The sequence below is a fragment of the Pelodiscus sinensis genome, chromosome 14 (assembly GCF_049634645.1).
Source record: "Pelodiscus sinensis isolate JC-2024 chromosome 14, ASM4963464v1, whole genome shotgun sequence".
NCBI classification, from domain to species: Eukaryota; Metazoa; Chordata; order Testudines; family Trionychidae; genus Pelodiscus; species Pelodiscus sinensis.
In genome coordinates, this window is record NC_134724.1 from 40,840,246 (window position 1) to 40,855,226 (window position 14,981).

Below are 14,981 nucleotides of genomic sequence, written 5' to 3' on the forward strand. Positions count from 1 at the left end.
ACCCTCCTTCCTAAAGAAAAGCATCCTGATTTTTAACACTTGCTTTCTGGCCATCCTCGCTTCTGGGCAATTAAGATGTAAGTACCTCCCTCCCTTTGAATTTCAATGTTCAGAGCATCAAAGAGGGAGAGGGGCAGAAAAAAACAAAAACCAAACAAATCTTAAATTTCAAACCCACTAGACTAGTCTTTGGGTCTGTGGATGAGTTTCAGATCATTACAAAGCCACTTGCAGAATATGAGTTCACATATCAAGTGGTGTAAAGTCAAGGGTGTTTGGACCCCTCTACTACAGAATGTACAATTTCATCAGCTAAGGATATGCTTTCTATATTGCTATCCCTAGCAAGTAAAAGGTTAATTGTTGTGCTCATTGTGATGGTATCTGGTTTTCCTACAGGACAAGAATAAAAGATAGTAATAGGGATATATCTCTTGAAGATGAAATTCTTCTCTCTGTCTCCCTTTACAATGGATTTCAACTGTGATTAAGTATCAAAGGTTAATTCCATCTGGATGAAGAGTCAAGAAAAGAATTGGGGAAAATGCTATTTTAAGCATACTTAGATATGAACAGAAATAGTCTGTTTTAAAAAATCCATTGTAGATTAATTTGTCTGCTTCCTCAGGGTATGTCTACACTACCCTCCTAGTTCGAACTAGGAGGGTAATGTAGGCATACCGCACTTGCAAATGAAGCCCGGGATTTGAATTTCCTGGGCTTCATTTGCATAAGCGGGGAGCCGCCATTTTTAAAACCCCGCTGGTTCGAACCCCGTGCAGCGCGGCTACACGGGGCTCGAACTAGGTAGTTCAAACTAGGATTCCTATTCCGAACTACCGGTACTACCTAGTTCGAGCCCCGTGGAGCTGCGCTGCACGGGGTTCGAACCAGCGGGGTTTTAAAAATGGCGGCTCTCCGCTTATGCAAATGAAGCCTGGGAAATTCAAATCCTGGGCTTCATTTGCAAGTGCGGTATGCCTACATTACCCCGCTAGTTCGAACTAGCGGGGTAGTGTAGACATACCCTCACTTATTTGTGGCCACTTCTTTAACTTCCATCAGCTTCAGTGGCAGTAGGATTGAGCTCTTACTTCAGCTAATAGGGATTTTTAAAAACAAATTACATTTTGCATGGCAAACTGATTTTATTTTGAAATGCAGCAATGTTTCATGCAAATGCTATGTGATTCCCAAACCAAAAATGACTTTAATGTGCAAAATGCTATGGGGCAGGGAATACTATGAGATAGCTCTGTCATCTTTGCATAGAATGAATGTTTTACAAAACCAAAAAAAAAAAAAAAAAAAAAAATTAAAAAACTAGAAAACATCCTGAATGGCCAATTAAGGAGTAGGGCTCATAGGCTCTGACAAGATTTGCCTTCAGTTCCCTTTAGCTGAAAGGATGTCAGCCCTGACCTCAGAACCTCAAGGGTGGGATGGGGAAGTTGGAAAGTAATGATTGCTGCCTCCACTGGAAAAAGAAAATCTTGAGATTCTTCTTGCACTAAAATCTCTGCTTAGCAACTCCCCCATCTTCCATGGATCTGAATTTTAGAAGTAATTTAAATAGTGTTTCTGATGGAGAGGAAGAGAAGTACAAATATGCTCATTTCCTCTTTTACTGAACATTTCAAGTTGTGTAGCTATTTCTGCTCCATCTGGCTAGAAAACAGGCTCTGCATTTAAGAGATATGCATGATTCCTCGCTCTCTCTTTTCTCCTTAAAAAAATGATAACTTGAGGAAAGTGTGTTCTTTAATTAATTATTAATATTGACAAAAGTTGCAGCACAAACACTGATTTTCCAAGATAAAGATGAAATTAATTTATTATTGTTACTTCTCCCAGTTACACTTTCACCACTAGTCAGAGTGCTGTAGTGATTTGGCCAAGTTGAGGTTGTAATCCATGTCAACTCACAATCAGAAAGCATCAGAGGGGTAGCCGAGTTAGTTGGTAACAGAAAAAACTTAAAAAACAACGAATAGTCTAGTAGAACCTTCAAGACTAACAAAACATGTAGATGGTATCATGAGCTTTCATGGGCAAAACCCCACTTCTCCAGATGACCAGCTGAAATTTCTCCAAATTTCAGTAGTGTTGATGTATACCCCAGACTTCTCTCAAGTAACCACAGGGATACTTGTACCTCTGGTTGAAAGGCACTTCCTTGGGCCACTCCAGGGAGTCTCTTATCCTGCCTTCCTAATGCAGAAGCCTGGTCAACCCATGGCACAGTTTAGCTGCTGCCAAGACTTGAACCCACCACACTGTGCTCTGTGGGTGAATACCATATCTCCCAGCCCCGCCCCGCCCCACCTCACCTCACCTCACCACCTCCATACAGTAGGTTCTGTATCCTGTGTTGGTGGCTGTCTGGTTGCTCCCAGGGTGGGCAGGGCTAGGGCTAGGGCTTCTGGCCAGAGACTCCAACCTACAACCCTGTCCTTCTTAGGCAGGTGCTGTATTGCCTGGTCCACCCCACCTATGGATGTGTGTGTGTGTCGCCTGTCCTGTTTCTGCCTAATTCATCATTGTATTTGTCTCTGGTAATTGTCTCTTTGTATTTGACAAAGGTAATTGATGTTGGTAAAAGAAAATACCTATTGCAGTTATGCAGTTTTATTAAATACACCAGGCTTTTGAAAAGTTAGATGATCCAAAAAGAATGGTAAAGAAGACCTTTGTCGACTCTAAACAATACTTCTACTAGCAACCAGGGGTTTGTGATCTGGCACAATAATTTTAAATTGGTGTTACCTCTCAGAAATGACTCTGGAAGCTTTCTTTTCTTAGGCACATGCAGCAGAAACCTGTAACTTTGGAGGGATGTGTCCCTTTGTTCGGAGCTCAGGTTAGGTCCAAGAAATTCACACTAAAGATTCTGAGAACAGGTAAAGGAACAAGTGGAAGTAGTGTTCATATGCATATTGCCTTGAAAACATACTCCTTCCTGATAAAGCTCTTTTAGAAATTTATGGTACCAACTCGAGTAAAAACCTCTCACTGTCACAGATGCATTTCAAACAGGGTTTTTGAATTTCAAACTTTGTGAGGTTTAACATACACGTCTTTGATTTTTTGCGGGGAGAAGGGATTTTTTAAAAATTATTGTTCTTGTCTCTCTGGATGCTGTTGTCTGAGCTGTTAAGACATGACATCTAGCTACAGGAGAGGACTGGTTTTGCCAGTTCTTGGCAAGCAGATCTATTAAAGGTGATTAAGCACTCAGGTCAGTTGTAGTGAACTCATAGGTCTGTGCGTTTCATGCACTATGAAGGAGAGCATTCAGCAACACTAATGACACTCAAGACTTTTCAATATAGGGAAAACCTGAATTGAACTCATGTCTCATGGAGATCTGAAACATTTTAATCATTTGGGAGCTTATAAAAATGAATTTGGGATAGAGAGAATAACATGAATATTGGGGTCAGAAAAAAATCAACATTTACAGTACTTGTATAATAAATACATTAATACAAATAATAATTACTTATGAATTAGACAGTCTTTGTGAACAATTTGTATTGATCTTTTCATCTAGGGATCTCAAAGAGCTTTCCCATGAATTAGCTAAAACACAGTGCTATGGTGAGATAGGTGCATTTTACAGAGCATGAAGTGAGAAAATAAAACTGAAACAACCGAGAGCTTAAATTACCTGCCCAGAGTTCCAGAATTCTATCTTGGGCTCACTGAAATCAATGGCAAAACCTCCCATTGACTTTAGTGATGCAAGCTTAAATTAGAGACAGAACTTTACATGTAACGTGGGAGTCTTGACTGCCGGTTCTCTGCTCAATCCACTGGATAACACACACATGCAAAAATATCTGTGAATACCATAGCTGCATGTACTAAAAAGCTTTCAGTGCTACCACTGTGAATGTTTTCCATCATGTTTCTAAGATGAGTGGAGCAGGTATTAATTTAAGGTTGGGAAATAGTACAGTGCATAATATACAACCAATATTTTCTAAAATGATTTTACAATTTTTAATTTAGGAAATATGCTGTTCCTGTCTGAACTTCTATCATCCAAGAGGCCAGTTCCCTACTGCCTGCTAATTTCTTTAAAGGTGGAAGTATTTATAGTACAGTCTTCTGCACCTGCCCTGATCTATAACTGAAGGATCTTCTCAGATGCCACACCAAATGCTGTTGGCTAGAAACCCTGAGCTAGTATCTTAAAATATCTCCAAGGAGGTCTGTTCTTGTAAGACTCACTTAATCTTAGTCACTCTACTATTATTAATGCTACTAAATTGCAATATTACAATCCCTGGTTTTTCTTTTTTAAATCAAGAGGCCCTTGGGTTCAGGGAGAAGGTGATTTTGTAAAGTGCTTTTCAGTCCCTGAAAACCCCCCACAAGAACTGAGCAGTGAAGAGGCAGAAAAAGGCCAAGATAGGAACATTTCCCCACATCTTGCCTTTTGTAGATTCTGGTCATCTAAGACCAGAAAGGACAAATACAGGCCCATACATGGGGGGTTGCAAAAGGAGTGAATGTCCCCCAGTCCCCATGGTCCTCCAAGTAAGTGCGAGGTTGGGGCAATATGTTGCCCCAACCTCCCTCCCCCTGTGTGCCGCTGGCCGGGGGTAGGCAGAAGTAGTGCATTTCCCCAGCCTCCCTCCCCCACTCTCTGGCCAGCCAGAGGAAGGCAGGAGTTGGGGGTTGCCCCAGCCTCCCTCCCCCATGCTCCAACTGGCGTGGGGAAGGCTGGGGCTGATTCGCCCCTCTCCCAGGAGTGGGGCTGGGTTGTGGGGACAGGGCAACTACCCGCCCCTCCCATGGCTTGCATCCTCCGCCCCAGAAATTCCTGCATAGGGGCCTGTAATAGATCATCCAGACTCTGCTCCTGCATATGATAGACCATTAAAGTTCATCCAGTTACTTGTATTTGGTTAAATAAAGCATCCACTAGTCTTCATTGATGACAAGAGGATCCTTATCCATTACATGGACTCCTAGACTCGATGATGGTGATGATGATAATTGAAATATTAATAATCAAGAGATGGAAAATCCACCACATACCTTAGTAGTGTGTTTCAATGGTTAATCATCCTTGCTGTGTACCAAATTTCTGATATGAATCTGTTTGGCTTCAGTTTCCAGCCATTGGTTCTTGTTACACTTTCTCCCCTAGATTAAATCCTCTAGTACCCAGTGTTTTCTCCCTGTGAAGGTAGTTATATTTTGTAATCAAATCACCTTGTATTATTTTATAAGATAAAATAGACTGAGCTCGGTAAATAGGATATTGAAAAAACTGAAGAGGGTTCTGGAATAAATATCTTACAGCAAGGCTGTGTCTACACTGGGCCACTTATTCCAGAAAGCAGCCGCTTTTCCGGAATAAGCTGCGAGCTATCTACACTGGCCCCTTGAATTTCCGGAAAAGCACTGACGATCTACTGTAAGAAATCAGCTGCTTTTCCGGAAAAACTATGCTGCTCCCGCTTGGGCAAAAGTCCTTTTTCCGGAAAACTGTTCCGGAAAAGGGCCAGTGTAGACAGCACAGTAGTCTTTTCTGGAAAAAAGCCCCGATCGCCAAAATGACGATCGGGGCTTTTTTCCGGAAAAGCGCGTCTACATTGGCCACAGATGCTTTTCTGGAAAAGCATCCTGCCAATGTAGACGCTCTTTTTCCGGAAATACTTGTAACGGAAAACTGTTCTGTTTTAAGCACTTCCGGAAAAGGGTGCCAGTGTAGACGTAACCCAAGAGACTTAACATGTAAATATCTGAACTGGATGTAGCATTCTAGAATTAGTCTCACCAATGGTGTATACAACCCAGCTTGTTACTCCTCTGTTTATATTTCCAAGAATCACATTAGCCAGTTTTACAACAGCATCGCACTGGGAGCTCTCGGTGAGTTCTTGGTCCATTATGACCTTTTACGGGAGTTCATTAATTCAGTTGCAACCAGAGAAATCATGAAAGCCAGGGTGCAAAAACAAGTGAACGTGCACTTCTCCCAGCCTTGTGCGAAGGGGAGATCCAGGAGTAGAAGGACCAGTCCCACACAGCAGTGGACTGGCTGTCCATACACCTCCATAATTATAGAAAAGTATCTGAGCCATTCCAAAATGGCATTGTGATCCTGTGTGCCAGGTCACAATACCTGGACCAGAGCTGGGCACATCCCTGCAGGACAAGAGGCATTGCTATGGAGGGATCGCAGGGCTGGCCTTCCTGCCCCGGAGTCTCCCCTCTGCAGTCTGGGATTAGGGTTGTGGTGCTGGGGTAACAAGTGTAGCCGTGGGGGCCGGTGCCCCCTCAGCAGTTTAGTATAGTGCAGCCATTAATGTTGTTCTCCATCTTTGCTCCTTGCACTTAAACCACATAAATACAGAAATGTCAAGTAGGAAAAGTAAATCTTGTTACTTAGTAGCTGAGTCTATTGAATATGGACGTCAGGGAGGCCCAGTGAATATAGGAACTCCCCATGCCATCTTGACAATATCACCCGTTAGGATAGACCCACATTAAGTCAGGTTTGCATGTGTTTACCCCCCCACCACACTAACCGGTATGTAACTATGAAGTGCGTGTCTGCCTGCTTTCATTAAAAAATATATTTGGAGTTGTTTTTGCAGGAAGCCTATTGAAAGGCCTGGAGGAACAGTCAGTGAAAATGTTCCTTCCATCTCTTCCATTCATTTTGATTACAGGCTGTTTGCTCTTGAAAGTACTGAGCATGATATTGTGACAACATAGAAGGGAAGAATGCCAAAGATGACAAGTAAACCTGAAGATAAAGCCTTCATGTGTTATGGAGGTAAAGGTGTAACAAAAAGCCGGTCCTCATAAACACCAGGCTGAAATGGATTGTGCATTATCTACGGAAGAGATCAAAAAAACGCAGCTCTACTCTGGCTTGAGGGCTGACTGTCATCTCACTTTGCTGTGAAACTAGCATCTATTAACTGAAGTTGCTCCTGATATACATCACTGTAATTGCTAATCAGACTCAGCCCTTGTGTGTGAGAGGACAGGAAGAGGGTGGCAAAAACGCCCACCAGTTGGGACTGGTTAGCAGATGGGCGTGTGGCCAAGCTGGACAATAGCAAAGACCCCCCATTCAGAAGACACTAGTCCATTTCTATTAAGCAGTTCTTTTGCTAGTGCGCTGACCTATATATGGTGTCACACACTAGGATTATACTGTCCACCAGCAGAGTTAGATAATTACAATCTCTGCTAAAGTACAGGTTTGCAATTTTTTGGCAGAACAACAAACATATCCATTTATGAAACCACTGAACTGTTTTATATTGCTGTCTGTATTGCTATGGCGACATATAATAATAAATAATTGAGATACAATGCTGATTAAAAACAGCAGCCAAGAAATCTGATGGAATTTCTGACACTCACTCATTAGTACACCAGCTCAGTGACAGAACGTGTTCTACGTCTTCATGGTAGCTGAGGGAAAACGTGATCAGGAATGTCCTGAAATCCTGTGGCAAAACCAGCAGCAGTAAATATATATATAACAACAGCAATGTCTAGAGCAGCAGAGGCACTGCAGAAAGTGGAAGAAAAAAACAGCATCAAGAACTGAATGGGGATAGTAATTTCCTTGCAAGAATTACTCTTTGTAGTGCAGTACTCAGCTGTCCCAGTCTGGTTTGGGCCTCATTCTGACTGGCACCATAGGAAGATATTATTTTGGATGCAAGAATTAACTGTTCTGCTTTATCATTCATATCTAAGGCAGGCTACCAGAATGTTTGATCTTCAGTTATATCTAGCTTCAAAACTCACTGATGGAGGACATCTAGAAAATGAGCCTGTTATTTTAAAATTATGTTGTCATATTGCATTACGTAGGGTGAAGCAAATGCTTCTGGAAGATAGCCAGTTTTGCTCTAGAGCTCACTATGCTCTGACTATGAATTGATTTAAACATGTACTTCTTCTCTTAGAAGAGTCAGGAAATTAAGCTGATACTTTCTTTAGATTGTGTTCAATAATCACTACTCTGTCTTGTCAGTTCCACAGTTTACATATTATTTTCCTACTACTCAGTCAAAATGTTCATTCCAATTTAGTAGAGCCCCCGCAACATTGTGACTGATGAAACGCCTGGAGCCAATCTTTTGATGTCAGATGGCCATGGGATTATGAATGCTTGCCCTGTCACACGCATAGCCCTGTCAGTCAAACCTAAAGGAATTCCCAGTGATGGAGTTCTTACAGTTCTAGGCTTCAGCCTATCAAAGTGCTCATTTAAACAGTTCTTTTTTTCTAAGGACATGCTGTAGCTGAAGCTATTATTTTAAGCATTCGCAATAATACCCAAGAGATTTCAAGATGAAATGTAATTTGGGTTCTGAATGTCGATAGAATTTGTCTCTTATTTTTGAGAGTACAGCTAATTATTTTATTACTCAAAACTGAGTTGCGTATTTGTGCTCTGATTCAGTAAAGCACTTCAACACATGCTTGGTATAAAGATCCCAAAGAAGCATATGAAAATTAAGAGTTCCAATCAGCAATAGAAAAGCAAAAAAGTACCCAGAGCCACTAAACTCCCAAGCTTTTTCCCACCCACATTGATAAGACATTTTAATGGATGATGTATGGTATTTTTACAGGTACAGACAGTTCTAAGCAATTGAATCTAGGTAACACTGTTAGGGTGCATCTACACAGGACCCTAAACTCGAAATAAGATACACAATTTGTGCAATGCAAATTGCATATCTTATTTTGAATCAATTTCAAAATAGGCTATTTTGAAATTTGGCACTTTTACACAGCGCCAAATTTTAAAAAACAGGGTACGTCGAGCCATTCCTTATCTCTCCTTATGCAACGAGGTTTACTGGGATGGCAAAATGGCACTCGTTATTTTGAAAAATATTTCAAAATAAGAGGTGGCTTGTGTAGACGCGGGGTAGCTATTTTGGGATACCTCTGGTATCCCAAAACAGCCATGCAGTGTAGACTTAGGGTGTGTCTAGACTACAGAGTTTTGTCGACAAAACTATACCCGCGTCTACACTACTGCTGAGTTCTATCGACATAACGTCGACAGAACTCAGCAGTTTTGTCGACGCTGGTAAACCTCATTTTACGAGGCATAACGCCTTCTGTCGACAGAGTTCTGTCGACAGAAGGTGTTACTGCATGTAGGGTTGCGTCCAGACTACAGGGTTTTGTCGACAAAGCAGCTTGCTTTGTTGACAGAACTGAATGTAGTCTAGACGCTCTTTGTCGACAGTATCTGTCGACAAAACTTCTGTCGACAAAACCCTGTAGTCTAGACGTACCCTTAGTGATTTAGGCCTTGATTCTGAAACTTCTTACATAGAGACATTCTACTACGCAGGCACGGAGTTCCAGTCACCCCACCCTGCTTGGGCTAGCCCAGTGGTCTCCAACCTTTTTAACCACAAGATGACTTTTTCAATGTAAGTGCACTGTAAGATCTACCTCAAACCCAAATACCCTCGACTGGCTTCCTTTCCCCCCTTCTCTGAGGCCCTGTCCCTGCTCCACCCCTTCTCCGAGGCCTCACCCTGCTCACTGCATCCCCCTTTCTCCCTGAATCTCATTCATTTTCACCAGGCTGGGATAAGGGGTTGGGGTGCAGACTCTGGTCTTGGCCAAGGGGCAGCTCCAAGGCAGAGGGCAGGAGCAGCATGACAGTAGGTGGAGAGGCAGCTGAAGCGCCAGCCCTTGAGAGCTTCCCGGCCAAACCAGTCAGGGTCCCCTGTCAGAGGCTCCAAGATCTACTGGCAGCTCCCAATCTACTTGGTGACCACTGGGCTAGAGCAACCGACTATTGCGCTATCAGGCTGAGACCAGGGTATAGGTTATTGGTGTCCCAGCCCTGCCTGGAGTCCAGAGAGACTGACTGACTTTGGTGGCCCTGGCTGGCGGAAGGGCTGTCTTGGAGGACCGATTCCTCTGCCCTGCTGGGAAGGGAAGGGTAAACCTGAGCCCGGTATTAATTGCTAATTCCCCTACTGGAAGACAGATCCAGGAACAGTGCAGCGAGGAGGTGTGGCCCTTTCAGCCACAGATGCTGAAGAGTGGCCAATAGCCTTGCAGGACTTCGTGTGGATGCCATCTAACAGCTCTTTTGTCGTCTATATAACGTGAATTTTACATGAATGATCAAACACAGACATTGCAAGACCCACCATTTCATTTGACCCCTCAGCAACCTGGACAGAGGAGTCACACCAATGAAATGGGCTTTGAATAGACGAGTTACTGTTTCCACTATAGAGATGGTCCCATGAGATCACTACGGTCTATTGAGGTACATTGGCTGCGAGGGGACGCTGCCACTCTTCTAAGTTTTCAATCTATTAATAAGCCAAAGACTTTGATGTGCAGGGCTGTCAGTCCAGCCTCATTACTGAGCATTCTACCTACTCGAAAAGACATTTTTAAATAATACGCTATTGTTGGGAGTGGGGGCATCCAAAATGTGCTGGGTTGCCAAGTGTTTAAACCCAACTCTAATTTATGCACAAACCAAGATGTGCATGAGCACAGGCTAAATGCGGTTCATGGCCCCTTGCACTTCCCCCATTCTGTTGGGTTTGCTCTTATTCATTTCATCATCTCTAAACTAGATTGTTAAGCTGTGCTGGGCAGAGATCACATCTCTTTGTTCTGTCAGTTGCCTAATGCGCTGTGGGAGCTGTACAAATAGCACTGGCAGCTCCTCCAGCCTACCTCAGTTCTGAGCCAAAGGGAAACATGTCAAGGCCAGAAACCCAAGAGTGGGGCTGTTGCCCGGCGGTGCAGCAAAAGAGCCCGGCAGCCCCGTTGCCACCTAGCAGACCTGCCCGGTGAGGCTGAGAGGCAGCGGGATTGCCGAGCAAGGCTGAAGCCCAAGCGGCGCTGTCGCCCAGTAGAGTAACTGGACCCCAGCATGGGGGCTGCCCCGCATGGCCAGGAGCCCAGCAGTGAGGTTGTGCATGCTGATGGCAGGGCTGCCACGGTGGGACGAGGAGCCCTGTGTGTGGAGGGGCCAACGGCAGGGGGAAGCTAGCTGGGAGGCTGGCAGTGAGGCCATGGCTGGGGGACCGGTGACAGGGGGGCCCAGAAATGACCTTCTCTGGTTCAGCAAAATCCCTCATCCAGTCAGGTCCCGAGGGTACTGTACCAAGGGGGTCCAACCTGTATTTCTGAGGGCCTAGCTTCACTGACATCCCAGGCTGGGGTTGCAGCGGGCATAAACACACCTGAATTATCTTTAACGAGCTAAAACAATGAGGAGTCCTGTGGTACCTTAGAGTGCATCTACACAGCAGGGCTTAACTCAAAATAAGCTACACAAATTGAGCTATGTCACTAAGCACACAACACTTATTTTGAAATAGAGCACTCTTCCTCCGACTTCCCTTATTCATACAATGAGGGCTACAGGAGTCAGAGTAAGAAGTCCTCCAGTTTGACAATACTTCAACATTATTTCGAAATAACTGCCTGCTGTGTAGATGCAGACTAAGTTATTTTTAAAATAGTATTGCTGTATAGACATACCCTTCTTAGGGTATGTCTACATTGCATTCCTCCTTCGAGAGAGGAATGAAAATGCAGACAAACGAAATTGCAAATGAAGTGCGGATTTGAATTTCCCACACTTCAGTTGCATAATGGCGGCTGGCTGCTTTTCTGAAATAGCGTATTTTCAGAAAAAAAATGGGGTTATTTCGAAAAGAAACCTTTCCTTTGAAATAACCCTTACTCCTTAAAAAATGAGGTTTAAGGGTTATTTTGAAGGAAGGGTTTCTTTTCGAAATAATCCCTTTTTTTCTCAAAATATGCTATTTTGGAAAAGTGTCCGGCTGCCTTTATGCAAATGAAGCACTGGAAATTCAAATCCGCACTTCATTTGCAATTTCATTTGTCTACATTTGCATTCCTCTCTGGAAGGAGGAAAGAAATGTAGCCATACCCCAAGAGACTAACAGATACAAACTAACACAACAACAACTCTCAGATTTCTAACTAGCCAGAGAATTCCAAAGCTGCAACTGCACAAATGTCACAATTATCCAGGGTTCTGAGCGAGTTTGTACGAACTGTGCTGAAGCATGGGTTGCCACAGCTTCGCTGTTCTGGGAATTGAGCTAGCTCTAGCTTAAAGTCAGCTTGGCCTATGTCTACATGAACTTCAGTCTCATGCGGCTACTACATCAGAGACACACTCTGAGTAACAAGATTGTTTTAAACACTTTGACTATCACATGTTATGTAGCTCTCATCTGATCATAGAGATAGTAACAATGGGTATCAAAATAGCAGCTTCCAGGTGCCAAAATGAAAGCAGCTGAAGAGCTAATCCTCCATGTGTCAGTATGTTTAATATCCATCCCAACCACCCAATGGTCTGTGTGAATTGTTAATCAAGTAGAAGTGAAAACGCACTGTGAAGTGGCATAGCTGTTACAGCCAGATAACAAGCCAGGAGCCAGCCAAAGGCTAAGGTTTCATTAGATGCTATTTTAACATTCATTGGTCCATAGGGACAGTAAACTTAGTAAACAATTGCACTTTTACTCTAGGCCTCTGACAGAGAGACTCTTGAAAGTTCATCACTGAAATTAACATTTCACAGGAACCAATTGTACATGTCTTCAGTGGAGCCAAAGGTAACACAGGACTAAATGCCTCTAAAGCAGGCATGTCCAAAGTCCGGCCCGCGGGCCAATTGCGGCCCGTGTTCCGGTTTAATACGGCCCCACAGGTAATTTGGCAATATCTATCTTTTATGGCCCCCAACGAATCCATATGTATTGAGATGAATACATTGTAAAATCTCAGTTAATGTCAGTTGGTCTAAATCAGTTATAAATATATTTGGACACAACATGTATACTTGGTGTTATGTTCCTGTTCATATTTTTTGAACTTAAAAGTTGACAGACAACCTTTATTACCAATAATATGTCATGTACTTTACAATGTTCCTGACATATATTTCAGCTTCCTGGATTTTTTTTCATCTGGCCTTCAGATATGAAAGGCAGAGTGATTTAACACCTGTTTAGATTTGTCATCCATGTGATGAAATGAAAAGTATGCCGTTTGCAATAAACTTTGCATAAAATAGTTAATTTGCGTTTAATTTTAATGGTTCAAAGAATGTCAGGCAAAATGGTCGGCCCTCACGCATGTTCACTTCATCAAATCTGGCCCTCTTTGAAAAAAGTTTGGACACCCCTGCTCTAAAGCCTCTGTAGGGAAGTTGCCCTTGCTCACAATTGTTCTTAAACCATTTATGAGAGGAGGATAATTTCTAATCTAGGTCAGAGGGCTCTTACTTCCAAGTCTGACAACGAAACAACATGTGGTTCAACAGCCCAGTGAATCTCCAAGCTCACAGTGCTGTTCACAGATGGTTTTATTTTTAAATTGGAGCTCTGGGACAAACTTCTCAAAAGACTCGAACCCAGGGGTGGGGAATAATTTTCACCAGGGGGGCCACTCCAAAAACTTTGGTAAGTGGTCCTAGGCCTCACTGTTCTATTATATTGATGGAAGGAGTGTGGGGTCTGGGAGCCCTGGTCCACACTAGGGAGTTATTTTAAAATAAGTTATTTTGAAATAACTCCCCTTATTTCAAAATAACAAGCAGAGCATCCACACGACCGAGCATGTAATTTCAAGAAAAGGAGCTGGTTATCATATATATAGTAGCCCAATGCCTATGACCCTGTAATGCTGAAATGCTGGCTGTTCCCCCTGGGGGGCGCTGTTGCCTCCCACCATGGTGCTCAGCTGACTTCTGCGCTGCTCAGCCAGGCTGCCACGTGGGAGCAAGCGGCCGTTTGGGGTCCGCACTCCCTATGCAGCACAGGGGTGCTGCTTCGGGAGCACGGGGCCCAAACGGCCGCTTGTTCCCGCACAGCGGCCTCCCTGATTGGCGCAGAAGTAAGCTGAGCATCACAGTGGGAGGCAACAGCGCCCCCCAGGGGGAACAGCCAGGGAGTGGGGCCTGGACTAGCGTGCATCCCTCATGTCAGGAAAGGGCGCTGGATTCAAAAGGAGGAAAGTGGAGCAGACACAGAGCATGTGGAGGAGACAGGGAGGAGAATGGAGGAGGTGGAGGACAGCGAGAGAGAGAGTGAGAGAGACGCAGCAGGAGGAGGAGAAGAGAAACACAGTGAGAGGCGGGAGAGGGAGAAGAGAGAGAGAGAGAGAGAGAAAGGCAGAAGGTGGAGGAGAGCTGAGAGAGGGAGGAGGAGGCAGGAGGAGGAGAGAGAGACAGAGACCGGAGGCTCAGGAGAGAGGACCGATGTGGAGGAGAGACCCGAAAATCCCGTCTTATGATGAGCTAATTGGCTAGTTTCGTAATTGGCTAGGGGATTGGGGTCCAGGAGGGAGCGCAGGACCTGGGAGGGATTTTGGATGCAGGAGGGGATTCTGACTGACCTGCAGCAAGCGTGTAGGAGGGGGTGCTGGGTTTGGGAGGGGGTTCTGACCTGGGGTAGGGACTTGGGGTACAGAAGGAGGTCTGAGGTACAGGCTCTGGCCCTGGCCAGCAGGCACTTGTCACAGGCAGCTTCCCACTTCCCATGGTAACCCCTTGCCATTCAAAGCAGCCAGCTGCCACTGGCAAGCATGTGTCTGTGAGCCTCTTCGGGGGGAGGGGACAGCAGGTCTCTGCTCTGCCTGCCCTTGCAAGCTCTACTCAGGCAGCTCCCATTGGCCAGTTTCTGGGACCTTTGCCCCCTCCCCTCCAGGGACATGCAGTGATACACAGCTGTCCATTTCCAGGAGCAGCATGGCTGGTGCTGTGGCAAGCAGCCAGTCTGCCTGAGTTCCCTGCTGCACTGTGGGAGTTTAAGCAGTCCGGGGGTCATGGTGGGCTGCATGTGGCTCATGAGCTGTATTTTGCCCGCCCTGCTCAAATCAATCAAAATTATTCTAGTGAAAGTCAATGGGATTTAAAAGCTTCAGGGGGAGCCAAGTTTGCCTATGCA